The sequence below is a fragment of the Triticum dicoccoides genome, chromosome 6A (genome assembly GCF_002162155.2).
Source record: "Triticum dicoccoides isolate Atlit2015 ecotype Zavitan chromosome 6A, WEW_v2.0, whole genome shotgun sequence".
NCBI classification, from domain to species: Eukaryota; Viridiplantae; Streptophyta; class Magnoliopsida; order Poales; family Poaceae; genus Triticum; species Triticum dicoccoides.
Window position 1 is genome coordinate 78,004,061 of NC_041390.1, and position 14,660 is coordinate 78,018,720.

Consider the following 14,660-nt stretch of genomic DNA (forward strand, 5'->3'; position numbering starts at 1 on the left):
TTAGTACTAAATAAATTATCTAGCCTCTGTTTTTTTTGTGTTTTTTGTGTTTAATTAGTGTTTGTGCCAAGTAGAACCGTTGGGAAGACTTGGGGAAAGTCTTGTTGAACTTGCTGTAAAAAACAGAAACTTTAGCGCTCACGAGAACTGCTGTCATTTTTATTTGGAAAGTGATATTTAGTTAATTATTTTTGAAGACGATTAATAGATAAATTCCTCACGTCCAGAAATTTATTTTGGAATTTTTCGGGTTACAGATCTTGCGCTAGCTACAGATTACTACAGACTGTTCTGTTTTTGACAGATTCTGTTTTTCGTGTGTTGTTTGCTTATTTTGATGAATCTATGGCTAGTAAAATAGTTTATAAACCATAGAAGAGTTGGAATACATTAGATATAACACCCATATAAATAAATAATGAGTTCATTACAGTACCTTTAAGTGGTCTTTTGTTTTCTTTCACTAACGGAGCTCACGAGTTTTTCTACTTTAAGTTTTGTGTTGTGAAGTTTTCAAGTTTTGGGTAAAGATTTGATGGATTATGGAACAAGGAGTGGCAACAGCCTAAGCTTGGGGATTCCCATGGCACCCCCATGATAATCTAAGGACACCTAAAAGCCAAAGCTTGGGGATGCCCCGGAAGGCATCCCCTCTTTTGTCTACTTCTATCGGTAACTTTACTTGGAGCTATATTTTTATTCGCCACATGATATGTGTTTTGCTTGGAGCATCTGGTATGATTTGAGTCTTTGCTTGTTAGTTTACCACAATCATCCTTGCTGTACACACCTTTTGAGAGAGCCATAAATGATTTGGAATTTGTTAGAATACTCTATGTGCTTCGCTTATATCTTTTGAGTTATATAATTTTGCTCTAGTGCTTCACTTATATCTTTTAGAGCACGGTGGTGGATTTGTTTTATAGAAACTGTTGATCTCTCATGCTTCACTTAGATTATTTTGAGAGTCTTAATAGCATGGTAACTTGCTTAAAATCCTAATATGCTTGGTATGCAAGATTAATAATAAAACTTTCTTATGAGTGTGTTGAATACTAAGAGAAGTTTGATGCTTGATGATTGTTATGAGACATGGAGGTAATAATATCAAAGTCGTGCTAGTTGAGTAGTCGTGAAATTGAGAAATACTTGTGTTGAGGTTTGCAAGTCCCGTAGCATGCACATAAGGTAAACGTTATGCAACAAATTTGAAACATGAGGTGTTATTTGATTGTCTTCCTTATGAGTGGCGGTCGGGGACGAGCGATGGTCTTTTCCTACCAATCTACCCCCTAGGAGCATGCGCATAGTACCGAGGTTTTTGAAGACTTGTAGATTTTTGCAATAAGTATGTGAGTTCTTTATGACTAATGTTGAGTCTATGGATTATACGCACTCTCACCCTTCCATCCTTGCTAGCCTCTTCGGTACCGTGCATTGCCCTTTCTCACATTGAGAGTTGGTGCAAACTTCGCCGGTGCATCCAAACCCCGTGATATGATATGCTCTTTCACACATAACCCTCCTTATATTTTCCTCAAAACAGCCACCACACCTACCTATTATGGCATTTCCATAGCCATTCCAAGATATATTGCCATGCAACTTTCCATCATTCCGTTCATCATGGCACATTCATCATTGTGATATTGCTTAGCATGGTCATGTAGTTGACACGGTATTTGTGGCAAAGCCACCGTTCATAATTCTTACATACATGTCACTCTTGGTCCATTGCATATCCCGATACACCGCCGGAGGCATTCATATAGAGTCATCTTTGTTCTAGTATCGAGTTGTAATCATTGAGTTGTAAATAAATAGAAGTGTGATGATCATCATTTTCTAGAGCATTGTCCCAAGTGAGGAATATAAAAAAAGAAAGGCCATAAAAAGAGAAGGCCCAAAAAAAAGAGAAAGGCCATAAAAAAGAAAGAAAAGGCCCAAAAGAAGAGAAAATAAAAAAATGAGAGAAAAAGACAGAAGGGACAATGTTACTATCCTTTGCCACACTTGTGCTTCAAAGTAGCACCATGATCTTCATAGTAGAGAGTCTCTCATGTCATCACTTTCATATACTAGTGGGAAATTTTCATTATAGAACTTGGCATGTATATTCCAATAATGGGCCTCCTCAAGTGCCCTAGGTCTTCGTGGGCAAGCAAGTTGGATGCACTCCCACTAGTTTCTTTTGTTGAGATTTCATACATTTATAGCTCTAGTGCATCCGTTGCATGGTAATCCCTACTCCTTGCATTAACATCAATCGGTGGTCATCTCCATAGCCCGTTGATTAGCCTCGTTGATGCGAGACTTCCTCCTTTTTTGTCTTCTCCACATAACCCCCTCATAATATTCTATTCCACCTATAGTGCTATGTCCATGGATCGCGCTCATATATTGCGTGTATGTTTATAGGTTTGAGATTACTAAAGTATGAAACAATTGCTTGGCTTGTCATCGGGGTTGTGCATGATGATAGCATTCTTGTGTGACGAAAATGAAACATGACTAAACCATATGATTTTGTAGGGATGAACTTTCTTTGGCCATGTTATTTTGAGAAGACATGATTGCTTAGTTAGTATGCTCGAAGTATTATCATTTTTATGTCAATATGAACTTTTGTCTTGAATATTTTGTATCTGAATATTCATACCACAATTAAGAAGAATTACATTAAAAATTATGCCAAGTAGCACTCCGCATCAAAAATTCTGTTTTTATCAATTACCTACTCGAGGACGAGCATGAATTAAGCTTGGGGATGCTTGATACGTCTCCAGCGTATCTATAATTTTTGATTGCTCCATGCTATATTATCTACTGTTTTGGACATTATTGGGCTTTATTATCCACTTTTATATTATTTTTGGGACTAACCTATTAACCGGAGGCCCAGCCCAGAATTGCTGTTTTTTGCCTGTTTTAGGGTTTCGAAGAAAAGGAATATCAAACGGAGTCCAAACGGAATGAAACCTTCGGGAACGTGATTTTCTCATCCAATATGAACTCAGGAGACTTGGACCCTATGTGAAGACACGTAATAGGAGACCACGAGGTAGGGGGGCCCGCCTACCCCCTAGGCGCGCCCTCCACCCTCGTGGGCCCCCTGTTGCTCCACCAACGTACTTCTTCCTCCTATACATACCGACGTACCCCCCAAACGATCAGGACAGGAGCCAAAACCCTAATTCCACCGCCGTAACTTTCTGTATCCACGAGATCCCATCTTGGGGCCTGGTCCAGAGCTCCACCGGAGGGGGCATCGATCACGGAGGGCTGCTACATCAACACCATAGCCCCTCCGATGAATTGTGAGTAGTTTATCTCAGACCTACGGGTCCATAGTTAGTAGTTAGATGGCTTATTCTCTCTTTTTGGATCTCAATACAATGTTCTCCCCCTCTCTTGTGGAGACCTATTCGATGTAATCTTCTTTTTGCGGTGTGTTTGTTGAGACCGATGAATTGTGGGTTTATCATCAAGTCTATCTATGAATAATATTTGAATCTTCCCTGAATACTTTTATGTATGATTGGTTATCTTTGCAAGTCTCTTCGAATTATGAGTTTGGTTTGGCCTACTAGATTGATCTTTCTTGCAATGGGAGAAGTGATTAGCTTTGGGTTCAATCTTGCGGTGTACTTTCCCGGTGATAGTAAGGGCAGCAAGGCACGTATTGTATTGTTGCCATCGAGGATAACAAGATGGGGTTTTCTTCATATTGCATGAGTCTATCCCTCTACATCATGTCATCTTGCTTAAGGCGTTACTCTGTTTTTAACTTAATACTCTAGATGCATGCTGGATAGCGGTCGATGAGTGGAGTAATAGTGGTAGATGCAGGCAGGAGTCGGTCTACTTATCTCGGACGTGATGCCTATATACATGATCATACCTAGATATTCTCATAACTATGCTCAATTCTGTCAATTGCTCAACTGTAATTTGTTCACCCACCGTAGAATACTTATGCTCTCGAGAGAAGCCACTAGTCAAACCTATGCCCCCGGGTCTATCTTTATCATATCAATCTCCTACTACTTAGTTATTTACTTTTCAATTTACTTTGTCTTTATTTTACTTTGCATCTTTATCATAAAAATACCAAAAATATATCTTATCATATCTATCAGATCTCACTCTCGTAAGTGGCCCTATAGGGATTGACAACCCCTATTTGCGTTGGTTGTGAGGATATATTTGTTTTGTGCAGGTGCGAGGTACTCGTGCATAGCCTCGTACTAGATTGATACCTTGGTTCTCAAAAACTAAGGGAAATACTTACGCTACTTTGCTGCATCATCCCTTCCTGTTTGGGGAAAACCAATGAAGTGCTAAAGGAGGTAGCAAGAAGGATTTCTGGCGCCGTTGCCGGGGAGGTCTATGCAAAAGTCAACATACCAAGTACCCATCACATACCCTTATCTACCGCATTACATTATTTTCCATTTGCCTCTTGTTTTCCTCTCCCCCACTTTACCCTTGCCATTTTATTTGCCCTCTCTCTCTCTATCCTCCCTCTATTTGACTCTTTTTGCCTGCTTGCTTTTCGCTTGCTTGTGTGTTAGTTTGCTTGCTTGTCACGATGGCTCAAGATAATACTAAATTGTGTGACTTCACCAATACCAACAACAATGATTTTCTTAGCACTCTGATTGCTCCTCTTACCGATGCTGAATCTTGTGAAATTAATGCCGCTTTACTGAATCTTGTTATGAAAGATCCATTCTCTGGCCTTCTAATGAAGATGCCTGTCGGTGTCAAAACCGACGGATCTCGGGTAGGGGGTCCCGAACTATGCGTCTTGGCTGGATGGTAACAGGAGGCAAGGGACACGAAGTTTTACCCAGGTTCGGGCCCTCTTGATGGAGGTAAAACCCTACGTCCTGCTTGATTAATATTGATGATATGGGTAGTACAAGAGTAGATCTACCACGAGATCGGAGGGGCTAAACCCTAGAAGGTAGCCTATGGTATGATTGTTCTTCTGTATGTTGTCCTACGGACTAAAACCCTCCGGTTTATATAGACACCGGAGAGGGTTAGGGTTACATAGAGTCGGTTACAATGGTAGGAGATCTACATATCCGTATCGCCAAGCTTGCCTTTCACGCCAAGGAAAGTCCCTTCCGGACACGGGACAAAGTCTTCAATCTTGTATCTTCATAGTCCAGGAGTCCGGCTATCCGAACACCCCCTAATCCAGGACTCCCTCTGTAGCCCCCAAACCAGGCTTCAATGATGATGAGTCCGGCGCGCAAATTGTCTTCGGCATTGCAAGGCGGGTTCTCCTCCAAATTCCGTGTACCTGTTGAATAAAGTCCGGTTTCTTGTAAATGTTGTGCTCCTTGGCTTCTAAGCCCAATAATGTCCATCTCTCACGTGTCAAACGAATATGAAAAGTCTGAGTGTTTTTACATCCACACCCCTAGCCGCTTAAATGAGCCGTCCATTTAAGGGGATGAGGATTTAGATCCAAACCACACCTTCTCCCCTTCGCGAGTGTTCATCAGAGCGCATCCGACAAAGGTCCATTCCACCATGGCCAGCCATCGCAACTCCTCCTTTCGCCCTTCCAGCCCTCAGCCTGGATATTGGGAGAGATGCTCCATCCCGCATAGCAAGCTAGTGACGCTCCAGACCAAGGGATTACTCCCCCCGGCCTATATGGCCCCGGTTCGAGCTGGTCTTGCCATTTATAATGGCGGAGAGCAAGCGGAGAGTGCCCCTAATCCCTCCAAAGGAGAGCGGGTATGCCTTGTCCCTTATTTAATAAGAGGGCTCAGATTTCCAATCCATCTGTTTCTCCGGGGGCTCCTGGAGTTCTATGGCCTCCAGCTACACAATCTTACGCCTGCCTCCGTATTGCATATCGCGGGCTTCGTAGCCCTCTACGAGCTGTTTTTCGGTGTTGAGGCTCATTTTGGGCTGTGGAAAGAGCTATTCTGCCTTGTGCCCCATTCTCAGAAGGGGTCGATATATCAAGTGGGCGGAGCTGAAGTGTGGCGCATCTCCAGGACCGGATATCTATCCGGAACCCCAAAGAAGGCGTTTGAGGACTGGCCTTCGGAATGGTTTTACATAGAGGATGTACCACTGCCGGATCCTATCCGGATCAGCCTCCCTGAGTTCGACAGTGCTCCACTAAAGAAGCGCCTAAGTTGGCGTCCACAGAGCCCTCAGAGGGAAAGTGACAAGGACGTTCTTTACCTGATGGGCCGGATAAGATTGTTAGCTCATTCCGGACTGACCATGATCGGGGTCATGGCCGCATGCATCACGTGAGGGGTGCAACCGCTACAGTCTAGAGGCCACCCCATGTGGGACTTGAACGGGGAGGACGACGCCACCCGCTACGACCATAGGGGGACGGATTTGGCTGCGGCTCTAATAAAGACCTTGTCCGCTTTGTACAAGGGAGAAGAGGAGGAATTTCTCTGCGTCAACCCACAGGGTGGATTTTCTATGTACAACCCCCCAAGCTGGGTAAGTGGTCACATTTACTTGCCCATCCGTTTTATATTCCCATTGTTAAATATTCAGTCTAACGACTTCAACGCAGGAACTGTGCCAGGCTGTTAAAGAAATAAACAGCCCTCCTCCACAACCCGAGGACCCAGGGCGGTCCCTCGACCCGGCCTCTCAAGAGGATCCGTACTTATCTGTGGAGCTGATTGATGGAGTGTTCCATCAATTGAGCAAGGACAACGCCTTGGTGGCCATTACGGCCGATTACCCAGGGCTAATCCCGGCCTCCCAGGTAACTGAGATCGAAGTCCCAGTACCCCGAATAGGGGTCCGCCCTCTCGTGTTTTCAGTTTCCTGATTACAACCGAGCTTTGCAGGGGAGGTTTTTGAGACGGGAGGCCGAACCTGCGGCGACAAGCTAACGAGGGGCCGGAGGGCCCCGTGGGCAAAAAAGAGGTGCAGTCCAGACCGAGGCGTCAGTGCAAAGGTATGGTGCGCCCCCTTATCCCAGGTGTTATACCTTCAAGGCATATTAACACTCGTGCTCTCTTCAGGACAAAGAGACCTCGCCGGACTATATCCGGAGAGGCTTCCAATCGTGCCTCCACCAGCTAGGCTCCAAAGCCTGGTCCAGAGGCGGAGGTGAACACAAGGCACGCACCGGACGCTCCTCCGACGGAGAATGTGGATAGGTTGTCTGCCACCAACTCTGAGGTGGAGAGTGCCATGAACCACGGGCGTCGTCGGACAATTCTTCGCGACGCTTGTTTCTCCCAAGAGGCATTAGATGCCTTCAGTTTGGGAGATGCGTACCTCCGTGCCGCTCAAAATGGTCTAGCCAGAGCCACGGAGCAATATGTAAAAGACATACGGGTAAGAAAATTTTGGTAATTATATATATATACCAGTAGCCCCTGAGACTTGAAACAGTTAAAATAACTGATTTAAGGATCATTTGTTATGCAGGTTCTTACAGAAAAGAATTCCCTGCTGTCCCAGGAGCTGGAAGAGTGCAAACCCCAACTTGAGGCCGCACTAGCCGCGGCAGGGGAGCCCAAGGAGACCTCCTCTGGTAATATACACTTCGAAAGATAAGTATTTTGCGAAGCACGGCATGGGTGCGAATCTGACAAATGAAATTACAGATGGCGCCGGATTGAATCCGGAAAGGCAACATCTCCTACGCCAGCTGAAGGCTGGTGAGAAGGTGCTGACAAAGGTGAGGCGGGAGAAGAACGATCTCCAAGATGCCAACACCAAGCTGGGCGTCGACCTGAAAGATGTTCATGCCCAGCTGTCAGACTCCGTTAAGGAGAATCAGCATCTTCGGCGCGGCATATTTAGTAAGTGCTTGAACGAACCTTTGAAAAAAAAGTTCGGTGGGGAAGTCGACTAACAGAGTAATGTCTGTAGGTGTGCTAACAGGTCGTCCTGCAGAGGAGATGCCCGGTTCTACGGGTGACCTTCTTCCCGAGCTCTCGCAACTGCTCGAGCGAGTTCGGCAGGCAATGCAAGGCGTCGCTCAGGCCTTGTGGCCATACATCTCCATGCCCGAAGGTCTTGGAGAGCTTGCGGAGAAGCTAAAGGGAGCACGACGGCGCTTCTGATTGTGGAAGATATCGGCCTGCTGTCAAGGCGCTAGGGAGGCCTGGGCCATGGTGAAGACGCGGTACACAAAGGCTGACCCCAACCACATGGCCAAGGTCGGTCCTGTGGGGCCCAATGGGAAGGAGATCCCTGTAAGATTAGTATATGGCCAAGTAGAATTGGCCGCAAAGTATTCCCTACAGGACTGTAAATTAGACAGCCTGTTAGATGGTATTGAAGAGGAATACAATCAGTCAGAATGACTATGTAATTTAATTGACATTTATAATGTCTTCTAGCCGGATTGAAGATCGTTTGTCATGGCCGACCTTTTCGCTTCAGCCTCGGGACCTAGCGGTCCGGAGTGTGTCCGAATTCCCATGCGGTTATATAAGAACCGGGGAATGCATGGAAACCAGGCGTAGGGGTCATTAGTGCGTCAACAGACAAGTTCCCGACTAGTTATGTTATATTACATGGTTAGTAAGAAACATCTTCCAGGGAGAATAGTTCCGTTAGGGGTTCCTTTCCCTAGGAGGCATGCCCTAAAGTGCATGCCCATTCTGCGAAAAAGACGTGGAAAAAAGCATCTGGGGGCGCATAAATAAATAAGTGAAAAGATCATATTTTAGGTCACCGACCGAATATTCCCTTAAGAACGCTAGCTTTCGGCTTCACCTAGTCTGAGGTACACATCCGGCTGATCCGGCAGTAACAATCGCAGAGGTGCTCCCTTTACCGCCTAGCCGAATAATCGGGAACGTAGGGGTAAGCACAGGAGCCAGGCAACCCAGCTTGGCCAAAACTTAAGTCATATCGATGCATATAATGGTGAAATAAAAGGTACAGGCGGAAGTGTAACACATGTGTTGGGCATGAAGCCCGTATAAACAAGCTTCTGTTAAAAGAAGCCCCCAGGTTTAATGAGTGCGAATAGCACGTCATTTGATGAGCCTTTAAAGGTTATAAGAGAAAGGGAGGGGAGAAGGAGAGAAATGTAAGACAGACAGTATATAAAAAATGGACAGAGGAAGGAGATGAACACAGAGTCCAGAGCTAGGCATAGAATCTTCGGAGACGGGCTGCGTTCCATGGGTTCGGCTCGAGTCATTTATCCGATGCATCTCGCAGGCGGTACGCTCCACCAGTCAGGACTTGGTCAATTATGAAGGGACCTTCCCACTTGGGCTTGAGTTTGTCCTTTTTCTCGTCTGGTAGGCGTAGAACTAATTCACCAACGTTGTAATTTTTGGCCCGTACTTCTCTGCTTTGGTATCTTCGAGCCTGCTGTTGATAGAATGCGGAACAGGCTTTTGCCACGTCGCGCTCCTCCTCCAATGCGTCCAAACTGTCCTGCCGATCGAGCTCGGCTTCTCTTTCTTCGTACATGCGCACTCGAGGTGAGTCATGAATTATGTCGCAAGGCAAAACTGCCTCTACGCCATACACCATAAAGAATGGTGTGTATCCGGTGGTGCGATTCGGCGTGGTCCGCAGCCCCCAGAGTACAGAGTCGAGCTCCTCTACCCAGTGCGTGTTAGATTCCTTGAGGGACCGCACTAATCTGGGTTTGATGCCACTCATGATAATACCATTTGCACGTTCGACCTGGCTGTTAGTTTGTGGGTGATAGACGGAAGCATAATCGAGCTTGATGCCCATGTTTTTGCACCAGAGTTTTACCTCATCGGCCATAAAGTTCGTGCCATTATCAGTGATGATGTTGTGGGGGACGCCATAACGGTGTACAACCCCGGTCGTCTTAACAGGCTTGGCTTCTATCCATTTGGTGAACTTATCCACCATGACCAGTAAGTATTTTTGCTTGTGGGTTCCGCCTTTAAGGGGTCCAACCATGTCAAGCCCCCAGACCGCGAAGGGCCAAGTGATGGGGATAGTTTGGAGGGCGGTGGGTGGCATATGGATTTGGTTTGCAAAGAGCTGGCAACCAACACATCGTTGGACTAAGTCCTGGGCGTCTGCCCGGGCCGTCGGCCAATAAAAGCCTGTACAGAAGGCCTTGCTTACAAGGGACCGAGCTACAGCGTGATGATCGCCGAGTTTGGCATGAATTTCAGCCAGGAGGTTCCGCCCTTCCTCTTCGGAGATGCACCTTTGAAGGACTCCGGTAGTGCTTTTCTTATAAAGCTCTCCCTCGTGGACTTTGTAGGCTTTGGATCACCGCACTATGCAGCGTGCCTAATTTTGGTCCTCGGGGAGTTCCTGCCTAGTAAGGTAGGCGAGGAATGGTTCTATCCACGGGGCGATGACGGCCATTATTACGTGGGCTCAAGGTGTTATTTCATTGGCAGAGCCTCCGATTGTGTCAGAATGTTCGGTGTCGGGCAGTGCGGTTGGGTCCGGGCTGTTATTGTTTGACACCCCTTCCCATACTACGGATGGCTTGAACATCCTTTCCAAGAAGATGTTGGGGGGGACTACATCGCGTTTTGGGCCAATGCGTGCCAGGACATCTGCCGCCTGATTATTTTCCCGGGCTATATGGTGAAATTCAAGCCCTTCGAACCGAGCTGATATTTTTAGGACGGCGTTGCGGTAAGCTGCCATTTTTGGATTCTTGGCATCGAAGTCTCCATTTATTTGGGATATTGCGAGGTTCGAGTCCCCGCGCACCTCTAGGCGTTGAATGCCCATGGATACTGCCATTCGGAGACCATGTAAAAGGGCCTCATATTCGGCTGCATTGTTGGAGTTTGTGTACATAATCTGGAGTACGTATTGAACTATGTCTCCTGTGGGGGACGTCAAAACGACATCGGCCCCTAGTCCGGCCAATATCTTGGAGCCGTCAAAATGCATGATCCAATTTGAATATGTGTTGTACTCTTTAGGGAGTTCGGCCTCCGTCCATTCTGCGACGAAGTCGGCCAAAACTTGCGACTTGATGGCTCGCCGTGGCTTATAAGTTATGTCGAACGGGAGGAGCTCAATGGCCCATTTTGCAATCCGGCCCATTGCGTCACGGTTGTTTATAATATCGTTAAGAGGTACTTCCGAGGCTACTGTTATTGAACACTCTTGAAAGTAGTGTCGTAGCTTCCGGGATGCCATGAATACTGCGTACGCAATCTTTTGATAATGCGGGTACCGTGATTTGCACGGAGTGAGGACAGTGGACACATAATAGACCGGCTTTTGAAGGGGGAATTTGTGTCCGTCCGTTTCTCGTTCGACGACGAGCACTGCGCTTACAACCTGATGTGTTGCTGCAATGTACAATAGCATTGGTTCGCCAATGTTTGGCGCGGCCAGGACTGGGTTTGTTGCCAATATGGCTTTTATTTCGTCGAGTCCGGCCATGGCTGCATCCGTCCATTCGAAGTGTTCGGTGCGCCGAATGAGGCGGTAAAGGGGTAGGGCCTTTTCTGCCAAGCGGGAGATGAAGCGGCTTAGAGCCGCCACGCATCCGGTTAACTTTTGTATTTGTTTGAGGTCCTTTGGGATATCCAATTGTGACAGAGCTCAGATCTTGGCTGGATTCGCTTCAATTCCTCTACTGGATACAATGAAGCCCAAGAGCTTTCCGGCTGGAATGCTGAAAACGCATTTTTCCGGGTTGAGCTTGATGTCGTATGTTCGGAGGTTATCAAATGTGAGCCTCAAGTCGTCTACTAGAGATTCGACATGTATTGCTTTGACGACCACATCATCTACATATGCCTCCACTGTTTTGCCGATCTGGTTTGCCAGACATGTCTGAATCATGCGCTGATATGTTGCGCCGGCGTTTTTGAGCCCGAAGGGCATTATGTTGAAGCAGAATGGGCTGTATTTTGTGATAAATGCCGTTGCGGCTTGGTCTAATTCTGCCATCTTGATTTGATGGTAGCCGGAATATGCATCGAGGAAACACAACGAATCGTGTCCTACGGTAGCGTCGATAATTTGATCGATGCGGGGGAGTGGGAAGGGATCCTTTGGGAAAGCCTTGTTAAGGTCTTTAAAATCAACGCACAGGCGCCAGGATTTGTCCTTCTTTGGTACCATCACCAGGTTTGCTAGCCAGTCCGGATGTTTTATATCTCTGATGAATCCGGCCTCCAATAGCTTTGCTAGCTCCTCTCCCATGGCCTGTCTCTTAGGTTCGGAAAAACGCCGAAGAGCTTGTTTGACATGTTTGAATCCTTTTAGGATATTTAAGCTGTGCCCGGCCAGCCTGCGTGGGATTCCTAGCATGTCTGAAGGGTGCCAGGCGAAAATGTCCCAGTTCTCTCATAGGAACTCTCGCAATGCGGCGTCTACATCAGGGTTTAACTGTGCCCCGATGGAAGCTGTTTTATTGGGGTCCGTTGGATGGACCTAGAATTTGACTATTTCGTCCGCCGGTTTAAAGGAGGTGGACTTGGATCTTTTGTCGAGTACCAGTGCGGCTAGGGCTTCGGATAGTGCCTCGAGGGCCAGTGCGGCTGTCTTGTTTTCGGCGCGGAGTGCTATGTCCGGATCACTAGCGAGAGTGATGATCCCGTTAGGCCCGGGCATCTTGAGCTTCATGTACCCATAATGGGGTATTGCTTGGAAGATTTTAAACGCTTCCCGCCCTAGCAGAGCGTGATAACCGCTGCTAAATGGAGCCACATGGAATGTGACCTCTTCGGACCTGTAATTATCCGGCGTGCCGAACACCACATCTAGTGTGATTTTTCCTGTACAGCGCGCTTCCCGACTGGGGATTATTCCTCTAAAGGTTGTGCTACTTCGCTCAATGCGGTTCCAGTCTATTTCCATTTTTTGAAGGGTTTCCTCATAAATGAGGTTCAATCCGCTGCCACTGTCCATGAGTACCTTGGTAAGACGAAAGCCGTCCACTATTGGACTAAGGACCAATGCGGCTGGTGCTCGGGCTGTTCGGAATTTAGGTTCATCATTGGCGTTAAAGGTAATAGCCGTGTCACTCCATGGGTTTATTGTTGCTACTTGGTAGACTTTGGCAAGGTTGTGGAGTGTCCTTTTTCGCATATTATTTGATGCGAAAGTCTCGAAGACTGTTAATACCGTATTGGTGTGTGACGCCCCCGATTCAATTGTACACTAATCATGCACGCAAACGTGTACGATCAAGATCAGGGACTCACGGGAAGATAGCACAACACAACTCTAAAACATAAATAAGTCATACAAGCATCATAATACAAGCCAGGGGCCTCGAGGGCTTGAATACAAGCGCTCGATCATAGACGAGTCAGTGGAAGCAACAATATCTGAGTACAGACATAAGTTAAACAAGTTTGCCTTAAGAAGGCTAGCACAAACTGGGATACGGATCGAAAGAGGCGCAGGCTTCCTGCCTGGGATCCTCCTAAACTACTCCAGGTCGTCGTCAGCGGGCTGCACGTAGTAGTAGGCACCTCCGGTGTAGTAGGCGTCATCGACGGTGGCGTCTGGCTCCTGGGCTCCATCGTCTGGTTGCAGCAATCGAGTAGAGATAGGGGAAAAAAGGGGAAACAATGCAACCGTGAGTACTCATCCAAAGTACTCGCAAGCAAGGAGCTACACTACATATGCATGGATATATGTGTAAAGGGCCATATCAGTGGACTGAACTGCAGAATGCCAGAATAAGAGGGGGATAGCTAGTCTTATCGAAGACTACGCTTCTGGTCACCTTCGTCTTGCAACAGGTAGAAGAGGGTAGGTTGAAGTCCTCCAAGTAACATCACATAGCAATAATCCTACCCGGTGATCCCCTCCTCGTATCCCTGAGAGAGAGCGACCACCGGTTGTATCTGGCACTTGGAAGGGTGTGTTTTATTAAGTATCCGGTTCTAGTTGTCATAAGGTCAAGGTACAACTCCAAGTCGTCCTGTTACCGAAGATCACGGCTATTCGAATAGATTAACTTCCCTGCAGGGGTGCACCAACTTACCCAACACGTTTGATCCCATTTGGCCGGACACACTTTCCCGGGTCATGCCCGGCCTCGGAAGATCAACACGTCGCAGCCCCACCTAGGCTCAACAGAGAGGCCAGCACGCCGGTCTAAACCTAAGCGCACAGGGGTCTGGGCCCATCGCCCTGAGCACACCTGCACGTTGCGTATGCGGCCGGAAGCAGAACTAGCCCCCTTAATATGAGAGCAGGCTTACGTTCCAATCCGGCGCGCGCCACTCAGTCGCTGGCGTCACGAAGTCCTTCGGCTGATACCACGACGCCGAGTGCCCATATCTTTCCCACGTAGTTGGTTAGTGCGTATAGGCTCGTAGCCAACTCAGATCAAATACCAAGATCTCGTTAAGCATGTTAAGTATCCACGAACGCCGAACAGGGCCAGGCCCACCTCTCTCCTAGGCGGTCTCAACCTGCCCTGTCGCTCCGCCACAAAGATCCACTCGCGGGTGCTCCACCAGCCGACCCGTCTTTAGTCACCACATGTATCATGTATAAGTATATAGTATATACCCGAGATCACCTCCCGAGTGATCTCGGCCCAATAGTATAGCACGGCAGACGGACAAGAATGTAGGGCCATAGATGAAAATACTAGCATCCTATACTAAGCATATAGGATTGCAGGTAAGGTAACAATAGTAGTAACAAGGACAGGCTATGCATCAGGATAGGTATAACGGAAATCAGTAAAA